This window comes from Brassica napus, chromosome C8 (assembly GCF_020379485.1).
Source record: "Brassica napus cultivar Da-Ae chromosome C8, Da-Ae, whole genome shotgun sequence".
NCBI lineage: Eukaryota > Viridiplantae > Streptophyta > Magnoliopsida > Brassicales > Brassicaceae > Brassica > Brassica napus.
In genome coordinates this window covers 19532672-19554059 of record NC_063451.1, presented here as the reverse complement: position 1 = coordinate 19554059, position 21388 = coordinate 19532672, and the positions used below count along the sequence as shown (strand labels likewise).

Here is a 21388-nt window from a genome sequence, read left to right as displayed (position 1 = left end):
TTTAGGGTTTTAGTGATGATGAGGTTTTTCTAATTTCCAATTTGGTCCATTAAAAAGAGGTATTACTATTCCAACCCCTGAATTATAACATGATTTACCTAACACCCAAAAAAAGCTGTTACGGAGAAACCATCCTCGCGAACAAAGAGAAGCCCATGTTAAAATATCATCGCTTACCTCTTTTTTTTTTGTTATGATATTTTTTTTAAAAATGTACCTAATGCACGTATTACTAAAAAATTATTTTACATTTAATATCTAATCTTATCATTTAAATTTTGGGCATACCAGAAATTTTTATTGGACTATCAATAATTGGATTTAAACAATAGATGAACCATTAGATTTGTAGATAGTATAAATTAAATAGATATAATTTAATGTTATAATACTATACCTACATATGTTAATTATTTAAATATTTGTCGATGTTAACTTTTAAAATTATAAAGATTTTTTTTAAATAACAAAAATCATATTATCTAACAATGATTAATCTTTACTAACTTAAACCAATGAAAACAAATTTTAAACTATATAGTTTATTTTAAAAATTAAACAAAAACTAAATGTTGAATTATTTTCTCGATAATATAAATCTATGAAGCGAAAAGTTTAATTTTTTAAAAACTTTCTAAATTTGTGAAATGTTACAATATTTCTAAATATTTTTAAAAAATATTTACTAATCTTTAGATATATAGTTACGATTTTAATAATGAAATAATAATCCAAAAATGTATATATAGAAAAAGATACAAATACATGTGAAAATTTGAAAAAATCTATTCAATAAAAAAATACACCGTAAACTTATTATGTTTTAAAAATTGATAGACACATATATATTATAATATACACCAATTTAGAATTGAAAACAAAATGTTTATATAAAAATAAATGAAAACAAAAATCTGCGCGGTTGCGTGGATCGAGATCTAGTATGTTTTATTATTCAAACATAACTTAACACCCTAACAAGGGAGATTACAGACCTTGAACACACAAACTAAAACTCAGAAAGTGAAAACACAAGTTAATAACAAACTAGGTTCTGATCCCCTCTATAAAATCCCGGGATTTTTTTGACAAAGTTTAATTTACGCAATCAAAATGTTTTAAAATTTTTATTTTAGTGTAATTGAAAAAGATACAATTATACTATTTTGTATTTATATTAAGTATGAAAATTATATAAGATATTACTTAATTTTATTTTTAATTAAATTCAATATTTTCATTATGAATTTTTAATAAAATTTATGTAATTTTTTTGGTTCACTGTGTGATATATATTTTGATAAATTTAAAATTTAAAATATATTTTATGTCAATGTATTAACTCTAAAATTTTATTTATGTACTTTATTTAATTTAACATAAAATATTATTTAAGTTTAAATGAGTGTAATTTTATATTTAAAGAAAATATAAATAAAATAGTCAATTAAATTAACTGATTTATCAAATAATATAGAAACTAGATTAAGATCCGCACCTTGCGCGGAATGAACATTATATATACATAAATTATTTTATGTATTATATATTTTTACAGATTATTAAATAATAAATATATATTGAATAACTAAAAGTCAATAACTATTACATATATAGTTAAACGGGTGCGAACACATAAATCAATTTTATTAATCCATACAATTTTTTTTATTTAATAGGATATATAATTAAATTTAAATGATATTAACATATATAATATATTTTTAATATTAATGTCTAGTTTATGATTCTTTCTACTCATAAGGTTTTTTGATCATTTGTATCTTTTATTGCAAAAATTTTAAATTACTAATAACAAAATTTTCTTTATGGGATTAACAGTTTTAGTAATTTATAATTTTTTAAAAATTTAAGTCATCAATGTTTGTTCAAAGCTTTTATAAAAAAAAAAGTTGTTCAAAATAAATTTTGAGATTAAAATATTTAAATATTTTATATGATATATAGTTTAATTTAAAACTATATATATATACATATATTTTAATTTTAATAATTAATTAAATTAGACTTTTATTTATATGATTTTGTAATTATTTGTATTTTGTCATAAAAAAATTTTAAACATGGATCACAAAATTTAAATGTGAGACTTGTAACAGTTTTAGTAATTTATTGTCGTTTTTAAAAATTCAAAATATAACATATACATAAAAATCTAAATTTTTTATTATATGGTTAATGTGGTTGTTTAATTTCATTTAATATTTTAAAACTAAACAAATAGGGTAGAAGATAAACTAATTTTTATCAAATATTTATTATTCAAAATCATTAATTGTCATATATACTTTAGCCATATTAGACAATTATGTAACTATTATTTAAAGAAATAATAAAGAACACTAATAATGAATTTTATGGTTGATTTAATAAAAAAATCTATTATATAACTAGATGAACCAACCTATTTCTATAAAAATTTTAAGAATTATCATAATGATAACACGTGGTTACAAAAAGAAGATACAATGTTTCTCAATTAATATATATGGGATACTAGTAAAAACTAAAAAGTTCTTTTTATTACAAAGATGGGACATCAATTCTATTAAAATAGAAGTCATGACTTTTCTCATGTGTGATTTTTTTTTTTAATATGAACCATCCTTTAGAAAATTTAATTAAACATATTTTATTAAAACTAATAACATATAGAATCTTTGAACTACTTTAATTATAATATCGTCTGATATCTTTTTATTTTAAAAATCTAACAAATATGTTTCAAAAATCTAACAAATATGTTTCAAAAGATTTTAACAAGATCTTATTTTTCAAAATTTCAATGTAAATAATTTAACTAATTTTGTAATTAGTTTTGAAATATTATTATATAATCATGATCATTCATATTAAAAGAAAAGTATTGTATTGAGCTAAATATGATAAAATTATATTAAATTAATAAATGGTTTTTTTTTTCAAATATGACCTAAAATTTCAAGTCAAACACAAAAATAACCCATGTTTTTTTTGAAACTTTCTTTTTCTTATTCTCCCTAGAAATTCAAGTTATTCACGAAAATGCTATTACATTTTTTTCTTTCTTTTTTTGAAAATGATTTTTTTATCTTATCATACTCATCTTCACCAAGTATTTACAATATTGCTATTGTCATCAATACACTAACCACCATGAATAACCAATTTGAAGCTCTTAACGCACCAAAGTTTCAATTTTTACTCTTCATATCTCATTAATTTTGCACACAATTCACATCTCTTTCACTCTCTCATCAAATTCATCCAAAAAACCTAAGATTTTTACTCCAAGCTTTGTAAGGTTCATAGAGACATTGAAACTCATGATTCGTGGTCATTAACGACTTGGTAGCTTTTGTAGTGAGGTTATGGGTGCTTGCAGAAGCAAAGCAAGTAATCCGACATGCTCAAAGAATAAAATCATTTTTTTTCTCAGATCTGTTCGCAAAAACTTTCAGAAGACTTCTGGAAGACTTTCAGAAGATTTCGCTAGATGTGTTCTCCATCAAGAAGATTTCCCTAGAAGTCTTCTAACTTTCCTTTATTAAAAGAAAAAACCGAAAATCCCAGAGAAGACTCGAGAAGTCTTCTCGGATAAATAGATTAGTTTTGCAATTGACAGAAGTTTGTCAGAAATTGGACTTTTTATAGAAGACTTCTCGGGAAAAACTTCTATAGAAGTCTTCTGAAAGTTTTCCCGAAGCCTTCTCACTGTCGAAAGAAGTCTACATGAGTTACTTTTGCAATTGAAAAATAATAGCGAAACATTTAATATTAATGAGAAGACTTCTGGAGAAGTCTTCTCAAATTTTATTCTGTGTTTTAATCAAACCTTTGGTTACAAGAGAAGACTTCTATAGAAATCTTCCGACGAATTCTAGAGAAGTCTTCTCTGGAAAAGTCAAATATAGTCAATTGTAAAAGTATTCCAAGTAGACGTCTTGCGACATTGAAAAGGCTTTCAGAAGACTTCTATAGAAGTCTTCTCCGAGAAGACTTATAAAAAGTCAAGTTTCTAACAAACTTCAGTCAATTGCAAAACTAACCTGTTTATCCAGGAAGACTCTTGAGAAGTCTTCTCTGGCATTTTCGAGAATTATTCACGTTCAGAATTAAGCTAATATTTACAAAGGAAGACTTCTCAAAATATCTTCTGTAGAGTAGACTTCTTAAGAAGTCTTCCTTCGTAAATTTGCAATTGCAAAAATGACCTAAATAGAAGACTTCTTAGGAAGTCTTCTACGTCAATGTTTAATAAATTTTCATTTTCTCTACAATTAAAATGGCTTTTTAATATTTTCTTATTAATTCATGTGTATTAGTCAATATTGGAGCTCCTGGATGAAATTCATAAATTATTTGGTGATAGCTATGAGATGTCAAATATTTATGTTTACTAGCTTCAAGGTATGTTTTTAACTTTTAAAAGTATTAACTAACTTCAAAAATATCAAGTCATGTGGTTTAATGTGTCTTTTTAGATTATAAGGTATAATTTTTTTTTAACTTACATAAGATTTAAAATTTCAACTTTCACTTAAAATTCAAGTTTGATATTTTGTGAATTTGACTAAGTTTTCTTGTGAAGTCTTCTCTCTTAGTTTTAGTAAATTTGACTAAGTTTTTTGTGTCGTTTTGTTTTGTTATGTGAGGGTAGAATGGTTAAAAAAAATTATAGGTACGTTGTATCAATAATTTCAATAATGTCAAGTACTTTGGGGAAACCATGAACATATATACCAAATTCTTTTGATTAACATCTCTTCAAGTTTACAAAAGAATTGAAAATTAAAATAGTACACACACAAATCATAAAACAGACCATAAACAAAAATATTACACATGGAGCTAGATATCATTCCTCAACATAGATAAGCTTGGACTCCACTTGACATCATTCTTTTGTACCACTTTGGGCAGAAAACGTCGGAAGACTTCCCGAAGACTTTCCAAGAGTCTTCTGAGAGTCTTCCGAGAGTCTTCCAAGAGTCTTCTGAGAAGTCTTCCAAAGTCTGACTCATATCTGAAAAAATCTGCATATTCAAAAGCATTTCAATGGCTTCAAAACAAAGAAAACTTCAAAAATAAATTTGTTATGCTTAAATAATAAACAAAACAATCACATTAGGTTGAATCTATAACTTGTTAGAATCTAATATATAAAACACACAAAATACATATCCAAAATTTGTATCACTTTGGACAGAGGACTTCCTGAAGACTTTGTGGTATAAAATGCATTAGAAAATTTCCAAAGAAGTCTTCTAGCATAAAATGCATTAGAAGATTTCCCAAGAAGTCTTACGAGAGTCTTCCAAGAGTCTTCTGAGAATTTTTCCAAAATATGATTCAGATCTGAAAAATCTGCATATTCAAAAACATTCAAATAACTTCAAAATAGAGAAATCTTCAAAAATAAAATTTTTATGCTTAAATAATAAACAAAACAATCAAATTATGTTAAATCTATAACTTTTAGAATCTAATATATAAACACACATAAAATACATATCCAAAATTTGTACCATTTGGATAGAAAACTTCCTGAAAACTTCGTGGAAAGTATTCTAGCAAAAAATGCATTAGAAGACTTGCCTAAAGTCTTCCAAGAGTCTTCTGAGAAGTCTTTCAAAGTCTGTCTCAGATCTTAAAAATCTGCAAATTCAAAAACATTCAAATGGTTTCAAAACAGAGAGAAACCTCAAAAATATAATTTTATGCTTAAATAATAAACAAAACAGTCACATTAAGTTGAATTTATAGCATTTTAGAATATAATATATAAAACACACAATAATACATATCCAAAATTTATAGATCTACCTTTAAAGGAGTGAAAGATGAGTACCGTATAATGAAAAATCTGCAAAAAAAAAAAGATAAATTAGTGAGAAGACATAAGAAACAAATGAGAAATGAATTTAAAGGTGGTGTTTTGATGTTCAAAGAAATTAGAGAGAGGTTGGAGAGTTTTAGAGTAAAAAAAATTATATTTTTGTTGCAGCCATTTAAGAGAAAGAAAGAGAATGTGTAAATTTTCTTTTTGGTTAAATATTTTCGATACAGAAGACTTTTTGGGAAGTCTTCTCAAAAGACTTCTTGGCAAGTCTTCTAAGAGAAACTTCTTGGAAAGTCTTCTAAGAGATCCACTAAAAGAAAATAAAGGTATTGTGACAAAACATTTCGTCACAATAGAAAACAATTCCTAACAATATAGTTATTGTTACGTTTTTGTTACCAATTTTAATGGTTACAATACGTGTGTCACAAATGCATAGCGTAACAAAAAATGTCACAATATTTGTGACTAATATATTTGTAACAAACTCGTCTCACATAGTTACGTTGTATGTTAGTAACAACACTGTTACAATTCCTTACATATTAAATTGTCACAAATCGTTATAATATGTGACTATTATAATGTGACAAAAATGTTACAATTCTTTACATATTAAATTTTCTCAATTCGTTGTAATTTGTGACTAATTATAATGTGACAAAAATGTCATTCGTAGTAACGGATCAATTGTCTCAAAATATTTAATAAAAAATATAAATATAATTAATTATAATGTAACATATCCATATTGATTCATTTTTATTTTAATAATACAAATTTATAAATTGAATTGCTAAAATAAAATTAATTATATGAAAAATTTAAACTTACAGTTAAAATTAAATCTAAAATTCAGTACATACAAAATAAAATTGATTTACTAATTTGGTTTATAAATTAAAACCAACTTACAAATACTTTTTGGTCGAACCAACTTACAGATTAAAATTGGTTTATAAAACTAAACCAAATTTAAAAAAAAACTAAACCTAATTGATTAGCATGCATCTTCTCAGCAACTCAACGCTATGTCTCCAAAGCCATAGCTCCTTACACATAAATGCCTCATCATACCTCCCACTCATCCTCATTCCATCCCTCCCTTGCAAAATGCGTTAATCGCTGCAGTGAACAAGTAGACATCAGGAGAAACCACTCTTCTTACGTCTCCTCCTACTCTTCTTCTTCCTCGTCTTTCTTCTTAAATCTACACAAGTATACCAATAATTATTAAACTACACAGATTTAGGAAAAACGGTTCTGTGAAAATAATTGCAAAACTACACATATTCATCTCGCTTTTTAAATCAACTCAACATAAATATAATTAAGATGAACAGATTCATTGGATCCTCACAATCTGAACAGTCATGCCGGAGCGACAACGGACGCTGTGACGGTACACCGGAAAACCTTCATGTCTCCACCTCTCATGCTGGTTCATCCTTCTCAATTTCTTCCTTCTCACTCCTTCCTCCTCTGGTTCTCATTCACTCCTTCGATTCTTTAACATGGACCAAAATCAAAGCTACACAAAAGGGAGATAATGAGAAAGTAATTAATTTGTAGATCTTAAAAAGGAGAAGGAGGATTCCCTTCTTACAACGACCATTGACAGAGACGGTAGCGAAGCTGAAGAGATATGGGAGCAGAGATCGTTAAGAGAATGAAGAGGCTAGCAGTGAAGAAATCTTAAGAATTAAGAGATTAGAAGATGAAATCAAATAAGAGAATCTGTCCAGAGATATGCAGATCTGTTTGGTAAAAAAAAAAGATATGCAGATCTGAAAAATTAATAACTTTGGTCCGTTGATTTAGTCTCATCCGACGGTCAAAACTTGATTCTTGTGCTTATGAATTAGCCAATAGGAAAATTTCTTTTTTTTTGACGGGGCAAGTTTTATTTTGGTTGTACAGCAATAGAACTGTTGATTACATCTCTTCTATACAACGATAGAATTTTTGTTTTTTTTTTGAAACTTACGATAGAATTTTTTGTTTCTGATCTTTCTTTAATTTTTTAATGTTTATTATAAGTTTGATTAGAATTATAAGTTAATTCATTTAAAGTACACATATGTATAGTTCTAAAAATGAAAAAAAAAACAAATTTAGAGATAAAATTTATGATATAGGTTTTGGAGTTTGAAGAAAAGGGTTTTGGACTTTAAATTTAAATACGAAGTTAAGGTTTTTAAATAAGATTTGAAAAAATAATTTTTTTTATAAATATTGGATATTAGTTTAGGTGTATTATAGTAATTTTGAAACTTTATGTAAAGGTTAAGGTTTATTTTTTGTGACTTACGGATTGGGTGTTTGAGGTTTACTTTCAGAATATGAGAAAAAGTTTTGAAAATACTAAATTTTATATTTAAATTTAAGATGTGAGGTTAAAATATGAAAATATTAGAGTTTTGAGATTTGTGTTAAGTGTTTAGGGTTTAAAAATTCATTTGGGGTCTAGAAATATTTTTGTTTGCCTTCTTTTATATGAATTTGTCACGAACATTTAGTTACTCTATCGTCCTAAATGGAGACATATGATTTAGTCATATATCAGTTACTATTATAACAATAAATACTAGATTTGGACCCACACAACCGTGCGGGTATTAATTTTCATGTTTATATATATTTTTACATAATTAGAATATATTTTTAAAGTTACTTATATATTTAAATGTTTATATATAATTATTTTAAATATAATAATTTGATAGTTTTCATGTTGTAAGTTAATTGATTATTTCAAATCATCACATATATTTGGTATTTTTTATTATATATTTTAAAATTATTTTTTATGATCTTGATCCGTAATTCAAAGCGCTAGATTTTCTTTATCAATATTTTTTTATGTTTATTCATTTAAGATAATAACTATAAATATATAAAAATTTAAGATAAGTTAATTTTATACATGAATTATCTAATTTACTAATGTTAACTCATTCTACCAACATATTATATTTCTAAGATAAATTTTTAATGTTTGTGAAAATAAAATATATTAATTTATCAGTTTAAAATAATTTTATCATATTTAGTTAAATACAATGTTTTATTTTAAAATGATAGATATAACTATAAAATAGTAAAATTTGATATAATTTTTTTCATTTTATAAAAGATAACTGAGTATATATATATTAATGTATAATAACATTAATTTCATTACTAATTACAAAACTAGTAAAAATATTTATATACAATTTTGATAATTAAGATATTGTTATAATGTTTTTCAACATATTTGTTAAAAAAAATTAAATATATATATTTATATTTTAAATTAAAAGATATCAAATTATATTATGATTAAGTAGTTAAAAGATTATATATTAGCATTAAGGAAATACATTTAATAAAAAAAATTAAATGATGATTCAAATTAAAATATCACACATGAATCAAGGTGTGTTTGTTAACCAATCCGGGTTTTTAGGAGTTGATGTTATATTAAGAATGACATATTATTAATCCATATTATTAGTAATAAATGAATGATAAATGATTTCTAGTGAGAATCCATTTTTTAAAAAATCACACATGAATCAAAATTGTGACTTCTGTTTTAATATATAAGATAGTCACAATTATGTCACATATTTTGTCTCGTTTATTTTCGTCATTTTTATGTCACTAAATGTGACAAAATTTGGCTACGATAAAACCGATCACAATATTGTTACCAATTACCTACTTTTCTTGACATATAGTATTAGTCACAAATTAGTGTCTATTTAGTCACAAATATGTGACCAAAAAATTTGGTCTTAAATTTCCGTAACAATATCCCCTTTTTTTTTTGTAGTGAGAAGACTTCTTGGGAAGTCATCTAGACCCTAAAATCAAAGACATGAGAAGACTTCGCTTTAAGCGGGAAATTAAAATTCTACTAAAATTTAGGTGGAAATATGTTAGAAGATTTATCAGACAAACTTCTAGAAGTTTTCTAAACCATAACCTAATCAAATAACTAACTAAATAGCAAAAAGTAATTAATTAAACTTAAAATCAACTTATATAGCGTTTAATATACAAAACTAAACACATGTAGGTCAATTTTTTTTTTTTTAGAGTAAAGATTCAAAATCAAGCACTAAAGACAAACAATACTATAACATATGTTACTAAACCCTAAACCAAAGTCTTCTCGTAGACTTTTAGACCCTATAATCAAATAACTAAGCAAAAACACTTCCTTGATTAAAAAAACTTAGAAAGTATTTAAATCAAGTAATTAGATAGTCACTAAACATATATATGTCAAACCAAAATAAAAATAAAAAATATAATATTTCAAAATCTAACTCTAAAAATACCAACAATACTATAACATATGTTACCAAACCCTAAACCGAAGGCTATCATGACTCAATCTACATTCATTCATTTATGTTAAAAATAATTCAATTTCAGTAAAACTAAATTTTCATCGTTTAGAAATGTTTATTAATACATTATTTTGATTTTTTCTCTTTCAAAATATTTTTTATAAACTTTATTAATTACTTTTAAGATCTAATACATGAGAAGACTTTCCTTAGAAGACTTCTGGAAGACTTAGATTTAGGTGGGAAACCTAAATTCTTTTAAAATTTAGGCAAGAACCCTAAATTCTATTAAAATTTAGGTGGAATATGTCAGAAGACTTCTTGGGAAGTCTTTTGTGAGTCTTCCAGACCCTATAATCAAATAGCTATACAAAAAAAAACATGTTCTTAAACTTTTAAGATACTTAGAAAGTGTTTAAATCAAGTTATTAGATAGTCACTAAACACATATATGTCAAATGTTTTTTTTTAAACAAAAGATAAGATTTCAAAATCTAACCCTAAATATACCAACAATGTTATAACATATGTTACTAAACCCTAAACCAAGGACAATCATGAGTTAATCTTCTTTTCGCTCATCTATGTTGGAAAAAAATTCAATTTTAGTAAACTAAATTTACATCATTTAGAAATGTTTATTACTACATGATTTCAATTTTTTTCCCATCAAAATATTTTTTATAGAAATTTTAAATTATTTTTAAGATCTACTGAACGAAAAGACTTACAAAGAAGTCTAGACTTACAAAGAAGTATCTCTAGACTTCTTTGTAAATTTTCTCACGCAGATCTCTAAGAAGACTTCTTTGTAAGTTTTCTCACGCGGAGGGTTATAATGGTAAAACTCAATACACGTTTTTTGTTTAGTCATAAGGAAGTTGTTGTAATTTCACTCGCCTTTTTGAGTTACTTTTGCATTTGATTGAATTTGTGGTACACGTTTTTGTATTCAAAATCAAGTTTTGAGTCATTTTGGCAATTTCCCCATTAATAAATTTATATATAATTTATTTTCATAATTATAAATATTTGTGTCAAAAATATAATATGTTGGTAAGACGGGTTAACATTAACAAACTATAAAATACACATATAAAAATAAACATGTATTTCATTGAAGCTAATAAAATAAAAAATATTTTTAACTACTTTAATCACAATATCTTTTCATTTTAAATATATATGTGTATATATATATATATATATTTAAAATAAATAAATATTCTAAAAAATCTGTTGATAAATGTTTTGACAATATTTTAGTTTCAAAAAGCTTATGTAAATATTTTCACTAATTTTGTAATTAGCAATAAACTGTTATTATGCATTAATATATATTCAGTTAGTGTTATAAATGGAAAATTCTATCATATTTTGTCCATTTTATAATCATAATCAAACATGTTAAAATAAATTTATTATATTGAAATAAATATGATAAAATTATATTAAATTGATAATTTTATAAATTTTAATTTCATAAATATAAATATTCATGTTAAACAATACAATACAATGATAGAACGACTTAACATTAGAAAATTATATAATACATGTATAAAAATTAAAATTTTTATATATACAATAATATATTATCTCAAATGAATAAACGAAACAAATATTGTTAAAAAGAATTAGCTTTGAATGGCGAGTCATAATTTAGCATAAATTAAATATAATATAATTTTTAAATATGTTGTTTTATGCATATATTAGTTTGTTTAATTACTAAATGCAAATACAATAAGATAAACTAGAACTTGACCCTCGTCCCCACCGGGGTGTTTGATTTAAATTGTGTTCAACATAAACTTATAAACCGCTGATTTTATAAAAAAATTCTATATATTTTTTTTATATTTTGTAATTTACATATAGAGTAGAATATATTATTTTATAATATTGGTGTTTGATAAAAAATTTATTTGTACATGATATTATATCAATTTTTTTGCATTAGTTTTTTTTATTAATTTTATGATTTTTGTTTTTTAAATTGAACTCTAAAAGTTTTTATATTTGACTAAACTAAATGAGGTAATATTATATTTAAATTTTTTTTTATCTAATACATACTATATATTTCGGTTTGTGTTTTTATTTTCATCACAAAAAACAACAACCATTGTAATTAATTAATTTAAATTGATTCTAAATGCAGTGGAAAATCTGTAAATAAAAATAAATACAAAAAAAGAAGTACTTAATTTATTGTAAATAAATGCAATGGCTAAATTTGCAAATAAAATGAAAGACTTAATCTTCTATCAATGTTTCCAAACAATTCTCATTTATACTGTTATATATATTTCCGAACAATATCAAAATGTACTTCAGTTTTAATAATATAGATATATAAAAAGAAGTAACAAATACGTACCACTAATATATGACGATTTTAAACAATTGATTAACTACAACATATAAAATGTAAAATTGTTAATTATTGCATCTGAAATAGGTTTATTAATATTTAAATATATGATTAACGTTAAAAATTTATACCACTAATGATCTAAAATAAATATATATATATATATATATATAAAAGAAAACAAACATCCGCGCGGTTGCCCGGGTCAAGATCTAGTGTATATTATTAAAACTGAAGTACATTTTGGTACTGTTTGAAAACATGGATAGTAGTATAAATGAGAATTGTTTGGAAACATGGATATCAGTATAAAAAAGAAATATAATGTCTTTTTAGTGTCGCACAAAAAATAAAATAATGTCTTTTTAGTAATTTCATTAATATAATTGTGTATTTCCATAGTTCACCTAGTTTAACAATTTCATTAATTATATTACCTCAACAATACATCACATCATTAATTGTATTACCAAAATAATAATAGTGCAGCTTTTTATTTATTAGTTAATCAACATTAACTTTGTGCCAATTATAAAATAAAAAACGTAAAATAACTGGGTTTTGGTTAAATGTTCAGTTTTTTTGTTTTACTAAAACTTTTTTTTTTAATTTTAGTTACAATGAAGCCAAAAACATAATTCAATTTTTTGTGAATAAAATAATAACTTATAATAATAAAATTTATTAAATTTATTGCCACTTAATTTTCACTCCATATAATTATTTTACTAAATAAAAATCTCTTTCTATTTCACTTAATTTAGACAAACACATAGAAATAGCCAGTTTTGTTAGTTTATAAAATCAGTTAGGCATGAACATTGGTTATTCATTTAGGTACGGATTGTTCTTTTTTGGTATCACTTTTTATTGTTTTGAAATTAGGACCTACTTGAATATTATAAATTTATGTGTGGGTTTTGAATTGAATCATTCTCGGTATATATGGATGAGTCCGGTTCTGATTTATAAGAACCTAAAAAATATTTAAATAACAAATGTATCTGAAATGAGTTCGTATATTTGTACCAAAAATAATCATATTACCCGATTCGATCCAAGTATTTTGAGTACAATCTATCTATCTATCTATCTATTTATATAAAATCATGTTTGCTCTCTCCTTAGAGAGACACGTAGGATGCCACATAAGAAAATTCATTTCATGGCGTTTTGACACGTGTTTAATTGAAAAACCGCAGCTTTTCATTAAACTTTAACATCTTGGGCTCATCGAACCCTACGGCTGCAACGAAGAACGTGGAAACGGCTGTGTTCATAAGCAGAGGAAGAGAAGAGGCTTCGATGGACGACGAATCAGATCTACTCCATATGCAGATGGCTCATCTGCCGCTGCGTCTCCGGCTTGGCCGCTGCGTCTCCGAACTATCCCTCTCAGGTGATGGTTTACTTGACATCTGATTCGACCTGCTTCACCCTTTTGTTTCTTGCCTTTGACTAAATTTGATTTCGATTGCAGATGAATCTCCAAGGCGTCGCGAAAAGTTAACCGAAGGCTTCAATCTTAAACCCGTTTCCTTCATGGCTCAGTTCCATAGCTCATGACCTGATTGTAATTTATACGCTTTTTGGGTTAGGTTCTATCTCTGTGCGTTTTGTTTCTAACTCACATTTAGATTAGTGAAATTGATGTTTAAATGAAAATTTTGTTTTGTTCTTAGTGCAACAAGAGAACCTGGAACCCTTGCTTTTATTTCATTTTGAATGGTGCTTGATTTGTGATTTGACGAGTGATTTGATAAAAGGATGAATGCTTTACTCACTTTGTGATTCCATGGTCATAGGCTGTGTTTTAAAAGGCGCATGGCGCTCTAAGGCGATGAGGTTGGAGCCATGCGCCTTGCGCCATGGCGGTCCAAGGCGCTCGCCTTATAGATAGTACACATTCAAACATATAATAGTAGTATAGAGCTACAGAGGAACTTAGAAATGCATTGATAGTTTTCCTAGGTTAGAAGCATGTGTACGTGGTAGCTCTACACACTATAACTGTATGGTTATGTACAAAAGATAGTTATAGAGTAGTTCAGACAGTTAGAGTCGTGTACAATCTAATATAGTCAGCTATACCAGTTAGTCATATACACACTAATACAGTCACCTATATACTCATTGATAAAATCCAATAACTAAAACAGAGAACTTGAAAACTAAAAATCTAAGCTTCATGTTGTAAGGGTCTTTAAAGGGTTGGTCAGAGTAGTTGTTACATGGTTTTCAAGATGTTTTAAGGGTTTGGTGAAAGTAGTTTTTAATAGAAACTACAAAGCACGCTTTCGAAGCGCTTAAGGCGCATTGTAGTTAAGCCAAAGGCGCAGTATGGCGAGCGCCTTACGGACTTAGCCTCGCCTTAAAGGTCTATGGCGGTGGGACCGTCGCCTTACTGCGCCTTGCGCCTTTGCGCAAAAGGCGATCGCCTTTTTAAACACAGGTCATAGGTTTCTGCAAACGAAGAAGTATTGTGTACTGCTTGATATCAAGGAGAAAACTTTGAAGAAGCTATCTAAGCAGCAGGTGTGTTCTAGACTGTCTTTTTACAACTGTTCTAGACTCTCTTTGTTTTCTTTTCGTTTCTATAAAATGGGTTTGTTCTAAAGCTTGCTCCTTTATGTGATCTTAACCAAGCTTTAAGGTTTGCGTGTGTGGACCGTGGTCAGACAGAGAATAGCTGTTGTGTGAAGTGTCCATTCTGTGAGAGGTTTGCGTGTGTGGACCGTAATGTTCCTTGGCATGAATCTATGAGCAGTGAAGAGTTTCAGATTCTTCAGGTTCATTAAATATATCAAGATGATATCATATTGCATCGCTTGGCTAGGTATAAGAGGTGGAGACGATGTCAGCAATGTCGTGTAATGATTTTAATTGCTCAAGGCTGCAACCACATGACTTGCCGGTAAGACATACACCCATAGAACGTTTCATATCTATATATTGTTTGGCTTTGTGGTTTCTTATATCAATGTTGAGATATCTCTTTGTGTTCTTTGTATGTGTGGGCATGAATTTTTCAACTGTTGTGGAGCAGAGTACAGTGAAAGACAACAGAGTTACACTTGTGCTTTGTGGTGGATTGTTGCAGGTAGTTTACAGAGGAAAGCAACTCCATCATCTTGTCTACAAGAGGAAGGCTAAACAAGTTGAAGACTTTAGCAATTGTGAGCAAATGATATAGGTTTCACCCTTGACCTATATGCATATGATTTAACTAATATTCAATTTTGATGATGCTGAAAGTGCCACAGACGTTTCGAGGAGTTTTGAGTCTTATTGTTACTCTTTTTGTGAGTGTAGGTCCCGTGGCTGAGGCATGGTGATGACGTGGTATGTGTTAAAGCTTCGGCCTTTCATTTTTTGGTTCATCGTTTTTAGGAGACTCGAGGGCAACGAGCTTGATGGTATGAGTTTCTCTGATAGGGTTGTTGGTGCGTGTGTGTTTTGTACGCTGAACTTGAATAATGATATCTTTTTTTTTGTTTTTTTTTGTCACAAGAATAATGATATCTACTTATGATTTTTTTAACGTAGAACAAGGTCAACGAAAAAGATGATACACTTTGCCAAATATATAATGAATATATTAAATATAAGAAAATTAATGGGAAAAATAATTTATTTTTAAATCTCAAACCCCGCTCAGGAATGATTATCATTTCTTGCTCTTGACGGTTCTAAACTTGACTAACCTCATCTTCTTCTCGAATGATTATCATTTCTTGCTCTTGACGGTTCTAAACTTGACTAACCTCATCTTCTTCTCGATCTTGGTTAGGTTTTATGTGTACAGAGCTGAGATTACTGTTTCAGTAAATGTAAAACAAAAGGAAACGATGGTGATAGATAACAACGAGTGTCAGTAGATATTACAACATAAGGGAAATGTCTAAAAGGACTTGCATGGTTTTTAATAAAGATCAATCGTCTCGGTAGTTAAACTTCCTTTTAACGGACACACGTTCATCTTCATCATCCTCTTCCTCACTTCTTCTTCTTCTTCTTCATATACTTTTTCTTCCTCTACTTCCTCTTCTTGCTCAACATCATCTTCCACAGCATTGACCCTCTCGCACTCATCAATCCATTCGCTGTAGATGTCTATAGCTTCACTCAAAGCTGTGATAGTAGTGCTAAAGCTTTCTTCACAGATTCTACAAGTGGCAATACCAATCACCTCCTTCATATTAATTTGGCATTCGACGCTAGAGCCGTGATTGCAAAAAGGACAGCTAAAGACAGTGTCAAGCTTGTCCATTCGCTTCGTTGTAGCAGGCTTTGCCCTTAACTTCCTCTTCCCCATTGCTTAACCACCTGTTATTGCACAAGATCGATTCCTCGAGGAAGAGCGAGATACGAAACCCTAGAAAGATGTCAATTGGGGGAGAAAAAGGAAAGAAAAAAAAAGAAAAAAAAATTCTAATAATCAGTACTATTTAAAATCTTAATAGGTTATTCGGATATCATGTTTATTTAGTACTCCCTCCGTTTCTAAATATAAGATGTTTATGTAGAAACACACATATTAAAAAAATTATTTTTCTTTTAGAAAGTATCATTAAAACTATAAATTAATGGTATTCAACCAATTACAAAATAGACTATTAAAATATGATTGAAAACATAATTTTTAATAAAATAAAAGTTACCTAAAAAAATAAAAACATCTTATATATTAGAACATAAAAATTCTGTAAAACATCCTACGTTTAGGAACAAAGAGGGAGTATTAAATATAATGACATATAAAATATTTAGTGATGTACATTTTAAATGATAACACTCAGCTGGCAAAAGAAAGTACCACTCAATATTAGATTTTTGTGGTGTTTACTTAATTTTAGATATTTTCTATTACAAAAAAAATGAATAACAATACTTTTAGTTTTAAAATAAATTCATTTACACATTGTTTAAACTACCATTTTCGGAAAAATAAACAAGTTAGAAACAAAAGTACTACGAATCTTGAAAACAAGCATTCAAGAAATAATACATGTTTTGTATGTCAATCAACACTAATCCATGGTTTGTGTTCTACGCCCAATCACCATCAGTTTACTTAGTATCATAATCAATATAAAACAAATTTTGAATAAATGTAAAACAACTAAATTCACATGCATGCTACCAAATTCCAAAAATGTAAACGGATATCAGTTTACTTAATATCCGTCCATAAGACTGGTAAACCATAATATAGTCTCAAAAATATAGTTTTTCAAAGAAAAATGTCTCAAAAATATATGCATGCTACCAAATTCCAAAAAAAAACTATAGCAGTATCCTATATATAAATTAATATGGAATAAAAATCTATATTTTTATAGTACAAACGAAAACGGCCATATAAAAACTTGACAAAAATATATAAACTTGAAGAACCTATTGAGATCATCATCTGGACGAACTTACTTCGGATAATCATTTAACGTATATCTCAAAACACATTAAAGCCTAATAATTTAGTCACTATATCCACTGTAAACCGGTTGAATATGGGGCACATATGGATTATCATAAATTCATTAGAGCCTTATAAAAGATTAAACAAACACTTAAAGATATGAATCATACATATAACTTGTGAGGCAACCAAAATACTTAACTGTCATTATGATACATTGAGATAGTGTGCACCATAAATTATCAACAAACACAAAATAATATATAAAAAAAACTAAGTCATGTGTGTTCCTGGTGTTCAAATATATGATAACACAGTATACACTAAACGTGGGGTTTAGATAGCATTCCTCAAAACCAATTTTACATAAAACGTCAAACAAACTTATTCTAAATTTTCTCATTTTCAAATTTGGTGGTTTGAACAAGATAACCAATAACCAATTAACCACGAAAGATCTATAAAATAATTTTTAAAAAAACACAAACCAATCATTCCAAGGCCAAATCATAAAAACAACAAGTATTCCCCCAATTATGAGAAAAAAATATATTAAAAAAAAACCCGAACATTATAATATAGATACAACCACCATGAGTAAAGTAAATAAACCATCCTTCATACATCCATCTTCCAATCAAACAATCGATCTCGAACATACTTTAAAACATAGATCGTTTTCACAGAGATACCACTCCTACTCACAATCTTCCCGCACAAATTACAAGACCAAATAACACCTATACAAACCAAAATAGCAAAAAAAAATAATTAAATTCCGCGCGTATCGCGGACCGGCCCTAGTTTAGTTATATAAAGAAAGAGACACCTAGGATGCCAAGTCATAAATTCTATGCATGTATGCGCGACACATGTCCAGCCATAACAAAACGCAGCACCTCGTTTATTTTGGAATTTAATGGGCTTATATCATTGATCTTATATCTTTTGTGTTTGGGCTGATATTTTCTTCTGCTTTAAATATACGTAGTTTAACTTTATGTTTAAGGTGGGCCAGTAGCGTGTCTAGAGGAAGGCCGATGATTCACCAACTCACTTCATCTTACTCTCCCAGAGATGACCGACCTAGCTTCCTTCTTCTCCAATATCTATGGCGTAACAGTTGTCGATTGAATTCACTAGATACAATTAACGTTCTGATTAACATCACTGACCGACTCATCCCGCGATATCTCATTTAATTCACCTCCTCACCTCTGAATATTTACGGATCTCCACCTATAAATAGGCGATTTTGATTCTGTGAAGTTCATCACTTTCTTCTTCTAATCCATTGCAGTCTTTACAAACCCATCGACCCGGAATGTCAAATTCCTCCACTCTGCATGCCGACTTGAAGATCAAGTCTCCCACAATAGCTGAGCTCAACGAATTTGTTATTACTTCTCAACCACATGTGAAACTTTGAGCTCCTCTTTGACTCCATGAGGGAACTGAAACAGTCATTAAAAAGGAGAAACCGTAACATGACAAGAGATTACTACTGGGGAAGAAGGGAAGGAGTTTATCAACAACTAAAGATTATTTCTTTCTTGAGCGATGACTTCAATATATCAGAAGAGGTTTGTCGTCAAGGAGAAACATAATCTGTCTGAGATTGGAGATTCAATGCAAAGCTGAAAGAAAGATTGTATTGCTGCTTCCTGGGTATTCATTCGTCTTCTTTTAGGAGCCCACGAAGAATATGGGACCAGGATCCAACTCTGCTTTCAGAGTATTTCGTGAAGTCTGAAACATTGGCAGGTAGTTTTTGTTTTTTTTTTCTCCCGTTTCGAGAAACGTTAACCATTTTGTTTGTTGACCTATGGTGTCTTTGATATTCTGTATAACTATCAAAAAGAGATGGAAACTGCTTCGTTAAGATGATATAGTAGCCCTTCCGTGTCCAATAGCTGCCACAATTTCGTCACCAATGAGATATCAGTACTTGAAGCTTATGATGTAGAGAAAGAAGAGGTTAGTAGTATACAAAATTTGAGCCACCCTTTTGACCTTAATAGTGTTTCTATGCAAAAAGTATTTGTCATTGAAAACAGAGTAGAATTATATGGTTGCTTTCTTTTTTTTTTTCGGTTCTAACAGAGCTCCCATGAAGAGAGCCAACCACAACTGTCTCTTCTCTCTGGGGCCTCACCATCTCACTATATATCTAGAACCAATGAATACACATTAGTTCTTAAGCCGCCCTTTGGTCAATATGAAATTATTCCAACAAGAGGTATGAGTGTTTTTTTCTTTCTTAAAACTATACTTACTACTGAACTTAGGATTTATAACTCTTCAATTAGTTATTAGCTGACATTGACTCATCTCCAACAAAAATCAGGTGAAGCAAAGCGACAGACTCTGTGTAACCAATTTGAAGAAAAAGATGATCTTACATTAAACTGGTTTTGGATGCCTCGAGCTAGGAAGAGCTGTAGTTGAAAACAGAATTCTCCAACCAGGTTCTCAACCCGGCTTTTTCATCAATATACCATTTTTCCTACTCAGCTTTGTTCTGCTGACCATGACCATGAATGAGCTCCTCTTTGACTCCATCATGGTCATGATCAGCAGAACCCAAGTCTTCTCATTCAGTGGTGAGAGCATTGTTCACAAGGTTCAGAAAGAGGTATTAGTGTCGTCTCTTCCCGTTGAAATTTGATATCAGGCGTATAACCTGACAAAATAATTTTTAAAAATTAACACCAGCAGCTTAAACAAATATCCACGCTACAAGCTCACTGTATGAAAGAGTTTGTTGAATACAAACATATTCACTTCATTAAAAAATGGATTGACATCTGTGATATACACAACGCAAGGACGCGGAAGGTATAAATAAAACTTAGAAATTCTTCACCGGAAGACGGTCCGTGATTGACCAAGTGGCGCTGTGACGCGAAGAGAAATGCGTCATTAGCTTAACACCGTCCAGCCTCATAATCTTTCACCTCATTACACCACTTGATTACAGGATCACCAAACAATCATGGATTTGGTCAACCTAATATACTCGCACATACACGTCACAGAAAATAAATAATCTAACACAAATTAAGTAAATGCATTATATTACAAAATACAAATGTTAAACTCGATCACGTATGCAGCAAAATTGATGATATCATATTAATGATGCTAATATCATACTAAGAATGCTAATATCATATTAATGATGTTCAGATTTTACAAAAATTAAATCTAAAGTTACAGGCAAAAGAAAGTAAAAACAAGATAGAGCAAAATCGGTTAAGAAAACCACAAAGCTTCAAATTATCCAACTAGCAAGGAGAGATCTGAATTTCTTCCTCTTCCTCCTTGTTATAATTATGTTTCTCACATCTCTGTATATCAGCTTCGAGATGACAGAAGGAACAATGGTTGTGTTGTTGTGATACACA

General features: G+C 28.3%; 1 long non-coding RNA gene and 1 pseudogene across 1 annotated transcript; both read right to left on the bottom strand.

Moving 5' to 3' along the window:
* Positions 1 to 6705: 6705 nt before the first annotated feature.
* Positions 6706 to 8543, bottom strand: LOC106414463. The gene is made up of 2 exons (XR_007327588.1): positions 7203 to 8543; positions 6706 to 7052 (listed from the first exon to the last, which is right to left on the bottom strand). It is a non-coding gene; the product is annotated as an uncharacterized LOC106414463 (long non-coding RNA).
* Positions 8544 to 16317: 7774 nt separating this feature from the next.
* Positions 16318 to 16912, bottom strand: LOC106413932 (annotated as a pseudogene).
* Between the last annotated feature and the right edge of the window lie 4476 nt (positions 16913 to 21388).